This window comes from Anas platyrhynchos, chromosome 2 (genome assembly GCF_047663525.1).
Source record: "Anas platyrhynchos isolate ZD024472 breed Pekin duck chromosome 2, IASCAAS_PekinDuck_T2T, whole genome shotgun sequence".
NCBI lineage: Eukaryota > Metazoa > Chordata > Aves > Anseriformes > Anatidae > Anas > Anas platyrhynchos.
Window position 1 is genome coordinate 64,900,977 of NC_092588.1, and position 14,628 is coordinate 64,915,604.

The window sequence follows — 14,628 nt, forward strand, 5'->3', positions numbered from 1 at the left end:
GTCTTTCCTGGACCATGCCCTGAACACATGCAACCTAGGAGCAAGATTTCACCCACATCCTACATCCAGCTGGGACAGAGGAGCAGGGTGAGAGGTGAGAAGTCTAGCACACAGCTGCGGTGGGGAGGGAGCAAAGTTCTACTTGTCAGTTTAATCCAATTGTTAGGCAGCAAGGCATGCCAAGACTAGAGGGCTGGAATAGGCAGTAACTTGTCTCTGAAACAAGGAAGTCACCACTAGAAGTGAGAGTAAATCGTGCTTTCTTATGGACCTTTTAGAGAAGTATACAGTTCCATTCTAACCATGAGCGAATTGCATAGGCTTAATTTAGCCTAATATAAATTACCATCTGCAAGATGCCCCTAAACTTTTTTTTCCTCTTTGCAGCTTTCCACATATAGTTCATTCTGGGCAATATACTATGCAGCTATGCAAACATTTTTCCATCACATTTATTAGCTGGTATTGTTTCAGAATCAGTGCTAGTTTGTTTTCTAAGTATGTCGTTGCATCACAACATGATTTAAGACCTAAATTGTCATTCTTGAGAAACCAAGATTTTAAATCCTAGTTCAGCTCCTGATTAACTGGATTATTTTACTCAAATTACTCAATTTGCCAGCACATCTACTTCCCCACCTTAAATCAAGATGGGACTCTCTCCTTAAGGGTATGAGATACACAGATAACTTCTATAGAGAGTGTCTAAAAACTTTGGAGACTCATATAGTTTTCTACTTGAGGTTTTACATAGGAAAGTTCAGAACAGTGGCCAGGCTGCCCCCATTCCCAGCTAAGTGCTTCATATATTTTATTTCAAACACCCTTTCTCTGTCTCCAGGTGTCAGAAAACCTCTTACTTGCTACATAAGTCAAGGACGTAGCTGATAAAAAAAAATACAATTTTTCTTTTAACTGTTTATATTGGAACAATGAAGAAGGTATTTTCTTTTTTCCTAGAAGGGGTGGAAGTCTGGAAGGAGGGAGATCTTTACAGAAAAAAGCAATTTATAAAGCAATTCATTTGCTAAGAGCAAGAAGTTGTGCTCTACACTTATGCTTATCTTTGCAGCACAATTGTTTCTCTGCATAAGAAGTAACTAGTTACCTGGAAACACTAGGGGTTCCCATAGATTGTTCTATGAGCAACCTAAGAACCTCACCTAGTGTATCAGTAATCATCACCAGTAATACCATTAAAGACAGCCATAGACAAAATCTTACTTTTCTGTCTTCCTTTGCTCATGTGGTGGCTTAAAGGGATTAAGGATGTTATTCAGTAAATGGGAGCTAATAGCTAATATCTAGTTTTAGTTCATCTTCTAGACAAAAATGATCCAAAATTGTGTTAAAACTGAAATGTTATTTTAGATTGTGTCTTCATACATGTAGTGTGGCACTTTCTATAAGAGATCTATTAAAAGTAAAAAACGAATTATTTTGAACAATAGGTTATCAAACTGTTTTCTGAGGCATTCCATGTATTGTTAGTCTGAACTAAAGATACTTGTTGCTAACAGCATAGGCTGACAGCTGTGAAACCTGACAGTATGCAAGGACTTCGAGGCAGGGCTTTGTTAGCAAGTTTCAAAACTAGATAGAGCCACAGGAGACTTAGTCTCTAGGAGCATGAAGACAAAGATCACTTCTGGGCAGCAGTAAGCCTGTAGCTAACACACATGCAACATTTTAAATAGCAGATGAACAGAAAATGTCTTCTTCATATGAAGGACAGGAAAAGCCAGGAAGAAATGAATAGTCTAATCCCTGCTTCATTACCATAAATATAACAAAAATGTGTGCTTACTACAGATATTGGTCTGAGTGCCACTTGTTTCACTGGGAAGGCTCTGTTGTCAGATGGCTTCACAAGTTCTTACCCAAATTATAGACTCCAGTTATGTATATTCCAAGTTGATCTGATACTTCATCTTTAATAGGTTAGAGATGATATACTAGTCTAACACAACCAACATCCAACTGATTGGAGAGCAGCACTTCCCCCACCCCCCCTCCCATTTGTTTTTAAGTAGGGGAAAAAAAAGGCCTCTGTACCATGCAGTTTCATTTGTCTAACCTTCTAGAGGTTCCCATTACAGGTGTGAACCTCCATTTGAATTAAGTGCAAATAGAAACTTTACGTTTTCACTTCCATAGATGTAGGACTATGCAAAGGAAAACAGGGACTGGTGCTGACCTCTTTCTAGCCGATGATCTACTGTACCACACCAAATTAAGAAAAAGCAAACACCACACAATATATAAGAAAGAGTATTGTCCATAGGACAACTGAGGCAGTCCTTTTTCTCTTTGGAGCACTGGTAAGATCTTTATTGGCATACCCAGCCTGAATGCTAAAACTAAAGAAATACCAAGATTCTACACAGTTGGCTCTTGGGTGAGCCATGCAGAAGTCTGTAAAGAAGAGGTTAAAGGGGTTGTGACAATTCATTCTGGAAAGTGAAAACTGGTAATCATTCATCAGTTTTCAAGTTTGTAAGTGGCAAATTAAAGGGGTATGGTGTACCATTTTCTCCACTTCTGCTGGTAGTAAAGTATTGGCTTACATCACAGATTTAAGATAGAAATGTTCCCCATGTCTAATGCTAAAAGCTAGGATATATGACTACAAGAGGATTTTGAACCTCTCTATCACAAGAGGTTCTTAAGAAGAGGTTAGACAAACACTTGTGAGAGCTGACAGTTGCAATCAATCCATTTATATTTGGACAGTTATATGGAAAACACAGCCCCTTCAAGTCCTTTCCACATCTCTTCTCTCCAATTTGCCTGTCAAGGATTTGCAGAGTTTACTTCACCAGCATAACTTGGACATCTCACACTTTTGCCGTGCTACAGCCAGTTTAATGGTAAAGGATAAGCAACTTTCAAAAAGTTACTACAAATTGGGATAAGAGACTGTGAATAGCAGAACTAATTTTCACCAAAGGAGCAGGCTGCAGCATTGTGCTTCATGCGTTTCACCATCCGCAGTTCATAGCCCAGAGCAAATAAGCTTATGAAGCCAACAGTAACAAAAAGGTAAAGGAAAACATTTAAGATCTGCAAAGATGTGATCAAAAAGCTTCCTTTTTCACTGAATCCCAGCTGCCTGCCAACAGCACTGAGAGGCAGAAGTATAGAAACACTGATAGAACACTGTAGGACCCCCAGAAAGTGCTTTCAGCATGGGCCAGGAGTGGAAACCAGCAAGAACTTCACGTCTCAATTTACCAGTTACTGACCTGCAAAACTTGACAAATTTGGCCAGTGTGAGAGCCCCTCAGGGAGGCACATCAACAGAAAGCAGAAGCAGCAGAAATAAGAGCAGGCAGAAATAAAGACATTCAAAAGCAAGAGGTGCAATGAGGACTCTATGTTAAAAAACCTAGCACGGAAGAACACCACATGCTGACATAACATTACGCACACTTCTGAGCAATGCAGTACATGACAATATTTTTGTTAATCATTGTCCATAGCTTCATAACCACATCCATTATGGCTACCAAGCAGCTATGTAACTTCTGATCAGAATCAGGGTAGATAAACCTCAGTGTTAATTTGAACTGGGTTATACCAGATGAATTGATAGTGACTCACTTCAGAAACCATAGCTTAACAAAATAATAACAAAACTTAACAAAATTTTGTTCTCCCATCTGAGGTAGTATTATTACTAGGAGTTGGAAAGTTTCCTACACTTGTGCCTCGCTGAAAGCATGCAATCTTGTGACCATGCTGTCCCAGTTTTCAGGTATTGTTATCCTGCTGCATAGGGCAATGCTTGGAATCATTTCAAAGCTAAAATTCAGAGAAACAAAACCCTGTCTTTGAAAAACTTAATGGAAGGAACACTCAGAACAGTTATCCAGGGCTTACAGTGGCCTCTGCAGAAATCCGCTGGAGAATACAACTTCCTGCTGACCAGGAACTGCCAGCAGAAATACGCAAGAAGGTGGAAAAGAGCTTTAGAAGTCATTTGAGCCTGATGCTTGGGTGAGCACCATACTTGCTCTGCCCTAGCTGAACCTTAGTAAAGAGCTGAGAACAAGATTTGATGCTTAATGTGGGTTAAAAAAGTGGAGGGGTTGAACCACACTTGCCTCATTCTTCTGACTGTAATGAAGATGGTAATTTCTAACAGCCAAGGGAAATCTTAAATGAGCACAAGCAGATCCATCAAAATTCACCTTTCAAGTCATAAACTAATTCTAATACAAAACCGCAATAAAATCCTGAGCATAATCAGAAACAGGCCAACTGCAACTAGATATGTAGATACAAGCCAGACTTAGCTACAGTACTTCTTACATCAGTCATAGCCATGCAGAAGAAAGTACAGAACTTAAAGGATTCCTTATGCTTTGCCAGGTCACCTTTTCCCTCTAACATTTTAGCAAATAAGAGAAACCCAGCACTTCAGCACACAGTTGGTTTCTCCTGTCTCAGGAGATGAGCTGATTAGACTGCCACATTAATATTTTTGAACTTTTAATGCATTCCTGTCCCTACATCCTCCTGCTAGGAAAGCAAAAACATCAGTCACCACAAAAGCTAGGGATTTTAGCTACTTTATTTGCTTACTCTTACTTATAAGATACTACCAAAATTCAAAACTAAGGCTTTGACTGCAGGACCCACCTGGCACTACAGCAGGTCCCTTGCCAGAGGGTAACTGCTTACAACGGTATATTTAGAGACTACAAGAACATAGGATCTCTCCTTGCACTGAGAGAAAGGACTCCATTCCTCTAAGATGTTTTTGGTTCCATTTACATCAGATAAGGTTTTACTAATTCACATGGAAGGAGTTACGCAGAATGAAGAGACTATACCTGACCTTGCTTTTTCAGTATATATATACACTTAAATTATTTCACACTGTTATGAGAACATGACAGAGGACACTGAAAACAGAAGTATTTTTATTTTTTTTTTTAAAATCTATCCTACTGGATTCAGCTCTGCTGCATATTACTGCCCCAAATTCTCTTTTTGTGAGCTCAGTGTGAGTTCATATTAAAAGCAATTGATTTCCTCCACAATTTCTCTAAGTTCGCTATTACAGCACCTGGATGTTTTATGGCATTCTAAAACATCATTTTCATAACATACCTGTAATAATAACAAATAGCACAATACTTAATATTAAAACATGTCCTGAAGAAATTGAGGTTTTAAAAAAACAAAACAACTTACTATTAATGCTGGGTACTCATCCTGAAAATGCTGAAAAGTGCTTTTTCAGGATACTTGCTACATGGTGCTCCTCCCATCCTCAAAGCCCAGCTACTATTAACTTCAGCTGCAGCTGTAAGTACTCAGTGCTTCTGAAAAATCAAACACTTAGGTCTCAAGTCATCAACCCAGAAAATGAGAGCCACCTGTGAAAAGCTGTATTTCTCTGCTGCGACTGGTGCTGTATTAGCAGAAATGATTTTTCACAGCTGCTTAGCTGTGACTAAGGCTAGGCAAAATAGCCATTTGTTTTGTGGAATATATTTTATTTTTTAAGGAAAATTGTAAACTATTTAGAAGCTCAGGTTGAATTCAGTTAACATAGAGCTTGGTGAGTGGGAAGGCTTTCCTCTGAAGGTTTTCCTCTGAAGCAGCCCTGGCTGTGGAGAAGTGCCTGGAGCAGCCAGCCCTGCCACTGCTGTGTGGCTGTGAATGCTCCAGGGACTTTGGCTGGTTCTCTGTGAGGAGGAAAAAGTAGGGTACAAAGAGTTCACTCAGACCATGGAAGTAAACGGTATTTCCCACATGTGAGCAACTTCCCATCTCACTACAGAGCAGTACAGGCCTGAGCTGGAGCAGGCCTGGGTTAGCAGGAGTCTGTAGAGCCCTGATGGCTCCTTGCCTACAGCAGCTAGGATCCACCACACCAAGTAGGGGCTGTACTAGCTCACAGGAAAGTGACTTTGCTTCAGTTCAAAAATTACTCCTAGACAGCCTTAAAGTTGTGATCTTTAAGAACGCAAGAGCCACAAGAGCTTGTGTTCAAGATCAACACAGTAACAGTGACAAGCTAGTCATTCCTGCTTAGCTCTTCACAAGGGAAAGTCCTGTACTGATTCTCTCCCTACAAGGAGAAAAATGGGATATTCGTTGGGTTTAAAGTATTCAGAGGTTTTAGACCACTTTACAATTCACCCATTATCTTATTCTAGATGATGTTCTTCTTTTCACGTTTGCCTTCAAGATGCTTTCTCATGCTTTGATTTTTCTGGCCTCACTTTTACCAAAGCTCAAGTCTTCCAGTATGTAAGCTTTCCTCATAACCAAGCTGTAGGAATAATTCAAACTGCACCCTAAGGACCAGAGCTTATTTATTCTTTCAGAATTATGGTTGTAGAGGTACATGACTTGCACTTCCAGCATATATAATCTTGCTGCTACTCAGAGTATTTATGTCTCCACTATAAATCTCTTGTCTCTGTCATTAAGTACTGGCCAGTGCCTCTAGCTACCCACAACAAGGAATTACAATAGTAAAATCTGACTTACTACTGGCAATATGCTGAAAGTAACATTTTTAGAGGAATTCTGTTCAACTAAAGTAGCTGATTAAAGTTTATAAAACTAAATGATGATGTGTACTCTTTACCTCTTCTATTGCTAATCACTATTAATTCCCTTTTTATTCATATTTAGGTATAACAATTCTATTAATAAGTTGCATAAAACATTCAGACCGATGAACAGAAAAGCATTATTTTGTGCTGGAAGACCACTGTCATTTGTATTTATTGTTTATATAATTGTTTTAATAAATGAAAAATTATCCTTCACAATGCTTCTACAATAAATTTTCTTCAGTTATAAACAAAAAATTTACAATTTGTTTATTGAGCACTAATTTGCTTATGGAGTCCTTTACTTTTTCTTTTTTGGCAAGTTGTCTGGAATGCTTTTCTTGCATTTCCTTAGTCACCCATATTGTTAGGTAGCTGCTGAACTAGTCACCTGTAGATCTGAATCTGTCACTTCTCTGTTGTGAAAAACACAGGCTTACATATATTTTCTCTTTTGCCCTTCATGTCTGACCTCTGCTTTTAGATGCTTGTTGCGTTCTTGGTCAGCCAGAATATCAGAAGTTCCAGGAGACTGTCCATCTCTGTGCAGTAATAATTGATTTGCTAGCACTGGCTTGGAGCTTACAGTCACATTTTCAGCTATTGCTGGCTTCAAAAGTTCATTTGCTGTAAACAAGATAGTCTGTGTATGCTGTGACATGAGCTGTACTGGAATGCTGCCTTTGCCTTCTGGTGGTGTTTTTCTCTAGTGTACTGATTCTTTCTACAGGCTTTGTTATTCTGATATGCTCCCACTTACCTATCTCTCTCCATCTGGAGGGAAAAAAAAAAAAAAAAAGAAGAAAAAAAAAAAAGAACAAACACCAAAAACCAGGGTTTTGGCAGTCCTGACAATTTTTTTTTTTCTGCCTTGTCATTGTGGAAGCTGTGCTTGCTGCAAAGAGGATTAGATACATTCAAGCTCCTGACAAGAAAACTGAGGCCCATTAACTGTAATAACACTTGACGCGCTCTGTTGTTCATTATGCTATCAGGTTACAATCAAGAATTTCCTCAGCCAAACATTCTAGTGTCGTCTGTGTTCGTATCTAACACCCTTGAGGCCTTATAGAGCTAAACGAATGTCACTGGCACTGCTATGGCAATAGGAAAAAATGCAAATGTCCTTCATAGCTTGGTGGATCAGCTGAAAGGCATCCAGAAGATTAAAAAAAATTTTTTTCTTTGCAAACTGTTAATGGAAAGCATCCTACATGGAAGCATCTAATACTGAATCCCTTATGTTTATGATTGCTAGCTTGTTAACAATTTTCAGTTAGGAATAATTTCATATGGAGTTAAAAATCAGTCAGTCAATAGCTATGAATTTACCTGTGTTTCTATAAGAGTTGTTGATTCCATTTGATGATTCTTCTTAAGACTTCCACTTTCCCCCAAGCTATAAACTTGGTTTTGTTTCTTCTTCCAAAGCCACTTGTTGTAATATTTCTGCAGGATTGATCTCCTAATATTAATTTAAAGAGAATTGCTTCAAGCTTTTGCCTAATATATCCAGGTGATTTTGGTTTTTATAAAGGGTCACCTACATTACAGCATGAGGACATACATATTTCTATATACTGCAGACGTTTGTCATTGTAAAGGCATAGGCTTGGATATGTATCTATTACTGATATCAAGCTATTATTACCCAATTCATTCTTCTCTATCCACATGTTCTGGCAGATTTTTATTTCTTAATTCTGAAATTGATGTCCAGATTTTTATTTATGCAATTTTTCTTCTGTGTTTCACAGCTGCAGCCCAAGAAGTAAGAAGCTCATGTAAGCTGAATTCATTTCCCATGTAACATATGCTTCATGTTTGCTTCTACTTGGAAATCAATGTTTAATCCAGACGTTGTACAAGCAGTTACAAAAATGTCATGCAGTGGCCAGCGTTTTGAATGATAGGGTTACCAGGAAGCAAGTAGTTTTCATGTTGCATTTGCACAAATTGGCCACATTGCATAGAGCAAATAAGCCACTAAGAATCAAAAGGCACCTAAAACATTAAAAGCAAGCATGTTATTTAAAATAGTTGAAAGGCTTGCTTGACAGTTATTCCTTCCAGAAATTAGTTATTTTTCTCAAGGTAAAGAGACATGCTGATAAAACTATTTTAAATGGTCATAACTTGACATCAAATTTTGCATCTGCAAAATTTGCAGTAGTGCAAATACTATTATTTATTGATTTGCAAACTCTAATTTGCATGCTGCATATGTTCATGCACTTTCAACAAGATGCAGAAATGATAAGGAGGAAAACAACAGGCAGTGTAGTACTCTTTTGCACTCCTAAAAGATAAACATCATGATACCTTAGAAGATAAATATTTATAAATAAACATCTGCTTTGATTTTTGGTGGGGGTGGGGAGGGGGGAGGAGTGAACACGTTAGTGTTAGTCTAGCATTGCTAGACTAGGTTCCCTTGTCTATCTGTCCAGCAGCTTGATAAGAACTGACCACTGGATCAGCCCAAAGACCCCCACAGATCAGTAACCTCTGTTAGGCAGCGACCAGAGTATTTTGCAAGGAAAATGTAGCTTAAGATTCACTTTGGTACATTTCCAGCTGGAAGCAAACAATATACTAGGAGTTCCCACAAACCTGTAAGATCTTATTAGAGCGCACTTAGATTTTTAGGCATAATGTTGTCCTCCCTTCCCTTTCAGTCTTGTAAATGAAGAAATTTTAGCTGGCCAAACTCAGGGTGAGTGCACATGGGTATGAAAATACTTTTCTTTGAAGAAACACTGAAAGAGCAGTAAATGACTCTGTAAGATTCATCCATTACTGTCCAGCCCAAGTCATCTTGTGGTAGGATGAGGCTAGGGTGTATTGTCCTCGAGGTCCTCTTGTATTTTGGTTTCTGGGGGTAGGAGTTTTGAGGCTGTGTACTTTACCAGACTACCACATCTGCATAGTTGAGGTGCCAGCACTTCAGAGCATGAAGCAAACACAGACTGCAGCTAACACGCAGCCTGCAAGCGTAGTGCTGTATTGGCAGTGTTTGCTACAAGATGTGAGTAGTCTCTTAATTGAAAAGCTGTGTTACATTCACTTACTGCATTACAAATTCTATGGGAACGTTTGAGGAGGTGGAAAAAGCGTTGGTATTGTGCCTTATCTTGAAAAGAGTCGTGAAACTGGTATTGTGACTATTAATTTAAAAGGATTTCCCATCTCAGTCTTCCTATGAAGATTCTGTTTCTTTCAATGAATGGAAAAAAAAATCTGAAAAAATTATTTGAAGACTGGTTTCAGTCTTCTTTTTTGTCACATGTTTCCACCAGCAGCTGTAGATGGAAATCAGCACTTTTAGCAGCTAAAAGACAGTCAACCAAAAAGCAGAAGGCTTTTTGTTAAATAGAGATTTTTCAATGAACAAATTGAGAAAGCAGAATTAAAAAAAAAAAAAAATTCTGGAAAAAAAAAGTTTTGAATATCAGTAGTAGCTATTGCATCAAAACCATTAATACTTTGAATCTGAAGCTATTTTTTTTTATACATTTTTTTTGGCTAGTGTACTAAAATTCATCTAACTGGGTTGAATTAAGTTTTTATTTTGGAGCCAGAGAATGGAAAGATTATCCTGAAAGCAATGGGCACTGTTACATCCCAGGCAGAATTCATATCAAGCATTCAAAAATCTAGTTTACTTTATACAACAGACAAAGTAATTATAGGCACAATTTCCTGAGTACATATTACGATGATTTTATTTTCATAACTAGCACTGAAGGTGTTAATACAATGTGTTGATTGTTCTAGAAAGAAATAGCATGGAACAGATGCCCTAAACCATTGGAAATCATCAGGACAGACCCATAAGTTGTCTTTCTCAACTTTTTTTTTTTTTTTTATGGGAGATGTAGGCAGGTCCATGCTTCACAGCTTGGTCTTAGCCAGCTCAGTGAATTAGTTGCAGCAAAGTGTGCCCAGTCCCCTCTGTCTCTAGGGGAGTCCCCTCTGTCTCTAATTTTTTTTTTTTTCTGGTCACTGGTGCACTGGTCCCTGCTCTTCCCCACAGCTTGTTGCCCTGCACCCCTCCTGCTGGACAGACTTCTGTCCAGCTTGCCCAGCAAGAGCAGTCTTTTGTCCCCACAGAGGCCTTGCCCAAACAAATTGTCCCAATTAAAGAAATGAAAGAAGAAATAATAAAACAAAAATAAAAACCTGAAATAAACAACAACAACAACAACAAATTCTATATGAAATATAACATTGGTGATGCTTCCCAGCCACATTTTATTCCATCCCCTTCTCACTTTTTTTTTCCAGTCTCTCAGTAAAACTGAGATAGTTTTCTTTCTTTCTTTGCAGACCCCTCCACAAAATTCAGAAATTCAGCCTTAACTTATTGCTCCTCTTCTCCTTCTGCATTCGCTTACCTCCTCATCTTTTCCTCCTCCTACAGCTCATTCTACTCAATATGGATCTGTGTTCTGACATCTCTTCTTAAACCAGCTCTTGATTCTGCTTGCCTGCTCGGTTACTTCTTCCATCTGTAAATTTTATGTCACGTTGAATTTTGCAGGATGTGAGATTGGCTATGCAATGAAAGACTCCAGTCAGAAAAACAAAATTTCAGTTAAGAAAAAATCCATTTTTGACTTTCAGAAAATAGTTTTCTGTGTGAATTGGAGGGGAAGGGAGAGCCATTTTCTTTGTAAAAACTAATGTTTTTGTATAGTTATTTCTTTATAATTATGGCTAGCTTCTGTTATCGCTGATATTCATGTTACCTTATTCACTGTTTAACATATTGTTTTTCTACTTTATTGCCCTTACAGTTTGTAACTCCCAAATAATTCCATATACGGTTAATTCAAGTCTTGTCTCTTCCCCGTCAACAGAAGCTTTTTATCCTCCCTACAAAAATCTTCATATTTCCATGTGCCAGGTTACAGAAAAAGATTTATGTACCAAAATGCATTCTATCAAATACTTCCTTTAAGTCTGCCCCAACAGGGCACTTATAAGTCTTTCTGCACCTGTCAATCTGGTTTAATCTTTTTTTGTATATATATATATATACTAATTGCTCATGATGTTTTTCTCTTGCACCTCATGCCACTGTTATCATAGATTTTGTACCAAGACAGGATTTCTGGCCTAGGAATATCTTTTTGGTTCCTCAAGACACATCCTGTGAAACAGTACTCTTTTTGAGTCCTTATTTGTTATCACAGCATAAAGAACTTCAGGTGTTTTGGTCACCAGGTCTTAAACTATTTTGTGACTACAAACAAATTTGTCACTGCCTCTCTATGCCAAGTAGTACTTCATTTAAACCCCAGTTCTGATCTGGTTGCTCACAGAGAATGCAGTTCTAAAGGAAGCAAATGTCCTTCAAAGTTGAGTTAAAAGAAAAAGCAAGCAGAACAATAAATAAGTATCCATTTTATTTTATTTTATTAAAATGAGAGCTGTTTTAAGTGTCAAACTGGAAAAATGGCTACAGAGAAAGTCAAGAGGTTAGAAGTAGTTACAGAAGAGAGTGAAATTCTGCTGGAATGCAATTTATACATAGAAGCTTACATGACTTACAGAAGGAGTTTGCAGTAGGAGGCATCTACTACTTTCTTAATATCCTTAAAAATAATATGTACTGTATGGAATTAGGATGGGTTCTACAGTTACTTTTTTTTTTTTTTTGAGTAATTAGTCACCTCTGCTTTAAAAACTCATTTTTTAACAACACTATCATTAAATTAAACAACTAAAAAGGGATTTTAAAAGTAGCAATGAAGCAAATCTTACATATTGACCTCAACACCTTTGTGGAGACCAGCTTTGTCTCCTTGCTTGAAAGGCAATCTGTGCACACAGAGATGGCACAGATCTCTCCTCTGCTGTCATCCCCGTCACCAGCAGTGAATGTGACGTGTGCTGCTGATACTCATCTAAATCCACAAACATGAAAGAAAAGATGAAGCTAGGCCGCAATTGCCTTCCTTCTGTACATTCCTTCTGTTACTTCGTCAACTGTGAACTTCAGATGAAGTTCCATTTTTGTGGAACTTGTAAGAACAGACATTTTAAAAAATATCTTACAGTATTTGTCAAGCATTTCTCAAACACGAGGATGCTGTAGTTAGACTGTAATGTAAATATATGTGATTAGGCTGGAAGAGGGATGATATTATTCCCTTCTATTTGACAGTGTCTGGAATACTCTCCCTAAAAAGTCTAGGTACCAGGTCAGTCAGTCCAACAGGGAGAGGCTGAGGAAGTTGTGTCGTGACACAGCAGCTACCTAACAGTACTTGAAAAAGTAACAGTCCTGAATACCTCTTGTGTTGCATATGATGATGCAGCGATGGGCAATGGCTACGTATTTCAGCCTGGGAGATCTCTCTGGGCATTAGGAACAATGTTTTCACTGGAGCAGTACTGAGGCAGGTGGCCTGGGGAGGCTGTTGAGCACCCATTCTGGAAGCTTTTGAGGCTTCACTAACCACAGCCATGGTTGTCCTACTGTAATGTTGGCAAGGGCAACTGCTTAGAGCAAGAAGTTAGACTAGATGACCTCCAGACGTGCCTTCAAACCAGTGTTTCAGTGATTCTGATGAGGTATGCACAAAGCTGGACAGAGCCCATAGTAGCATATTTGAAAGCAGACTCCCAGCTAAAAGTTACATGTACTACAAGTACCTATTGGCAGATATCCACATATGTTACAAACCCATTAAGAATACTGATAAAAATGTTTCCTAACATATTTTTGCTTTAAAGAATTTTAGTATTTTTTGTACACTTCTGTCTAACATTTCTGCTGTAGTCGGTTCAGCTTTTGTTTGAAATCTTCATGTAATGGCACAAGTAAGGAGGGACAGGAAAGAATAATATTTAAATCCATAAAAGGTGCTATAGAGCTTGAATGGTAGTTACACCTGAAATATAAATGTACCGTATCTCTGACCAACCCTAAAGACGTACTTTAAAGACGTACTTTGAGATATGAGCACTATCCAACTTTAATAACTGTTTTAAATTAAAATGGAATAAAACTGCTCTGAACACACCTCCTCACATTGATCCTTATTCAAAAAGAATTAAAACATATTCATGGCTTTCAATGGTAGTACTTTCTCTGAAGACTGATTCAGAGATTTACATAAGTGGGCTCACTCACATACTTGAAGCCAGTTCTCATTTGTGTTGTCTACCCTCAACTGCTTTAACTCTCATTCTTCTTCTTAAAGGTGTGCATGCAGAGAAGACAGGAGAGACATTCCATTCAACTCACAAAGTGGCTTTTCCATCTATATGCTATTCAGATTTTCTAAAATAAAATAAACCCACTAGCTTAAAAACAAACAATATACATTTTCTACTGATAAAGTAAACTAGAAAAAATGAGAAGCATGTGCACTGTCCCTAGAGACACAGGGAAGAGGTCCGTCATTTTCACATGTATAACACCTGTGCTACCCCAGAAACAAAACAGCATATGGAAAGCTTCTTTCCAGCAGTACTAAAGGTCGAAGAAAGCATATTTTAGAACCCTTTCTGGTTAACATCTACCAACATCCCTCCACTATTCTTGAACCTACTTTTCCTTGTCCAGATCTCTGAGCCTTTACATTAATTACTTAAAAGTCTGGGCTATCCAGGGAAGGGATTTTCATATCACAGTACATCCAAAGGAACCTTGGTAAAATGCATGAAATCTTCTTCTTTTGAGAAGGAGAAGGGAAGGATCTGCTCATCTTGCAAGATCCAGAAAAGTCACCACTTCATCAAAGGATCTGAAGGAAACCAAACCTACACTTGATGGCATTTTTTTAACCTTTTGTGCATTTCTTTTTTGTTTTGTTTTATTTGTGTTTTTCTTTTGTTGTTGTTGTTGTTTTGTTTTTGTTTTTGTTTTTTTTTTCTGTTCTTGTTTGTTTTTCTTTCCAATACCATGACATTTGAGATTCAGAAAAAAAATCTTGAGGTAGCTGGCTGTTGCAGAAGAAATAAGGGTCAAACTGTGCAAATAATGGTGCTAGGAGAGGGAGCTGATCCTGTCTGTATCAGGCAACTTAGGTCTGGG

At 38.1% G+C, this 14,628-nt stretch overlaps 1 protein-coding gene across 3 annotated transcripts in view; it reads right to left on the reverse strand.

Moving 5' to 3' along the window:
* GABBR2 (gamma-aminobutyric acid type B receptor subunit 2) overlaps window positions 1-14,628 on the reverse strand; it is a 520,678-nt gene that overhangs the window by 463,750 nt on the left and 42,300 nt on the right. The window contains exon 1 of one of the 3 annotated variants that reach the window (XM_072034868.1): window positions 5,203-5,358. The exons of 1 other annotated variant lie outside the window; for it this stretch is intronic. The gene's annotated coding sequence lies outside the window, so the exon portion shown is untranslated. Of the gene's footprint in view, window positions 1-5,202; window positions 5,359-14,628 lie in introns of those variants that run through there. One more of the 3 variants, XM_072034869.1, reaches the window with a different exon arrangement.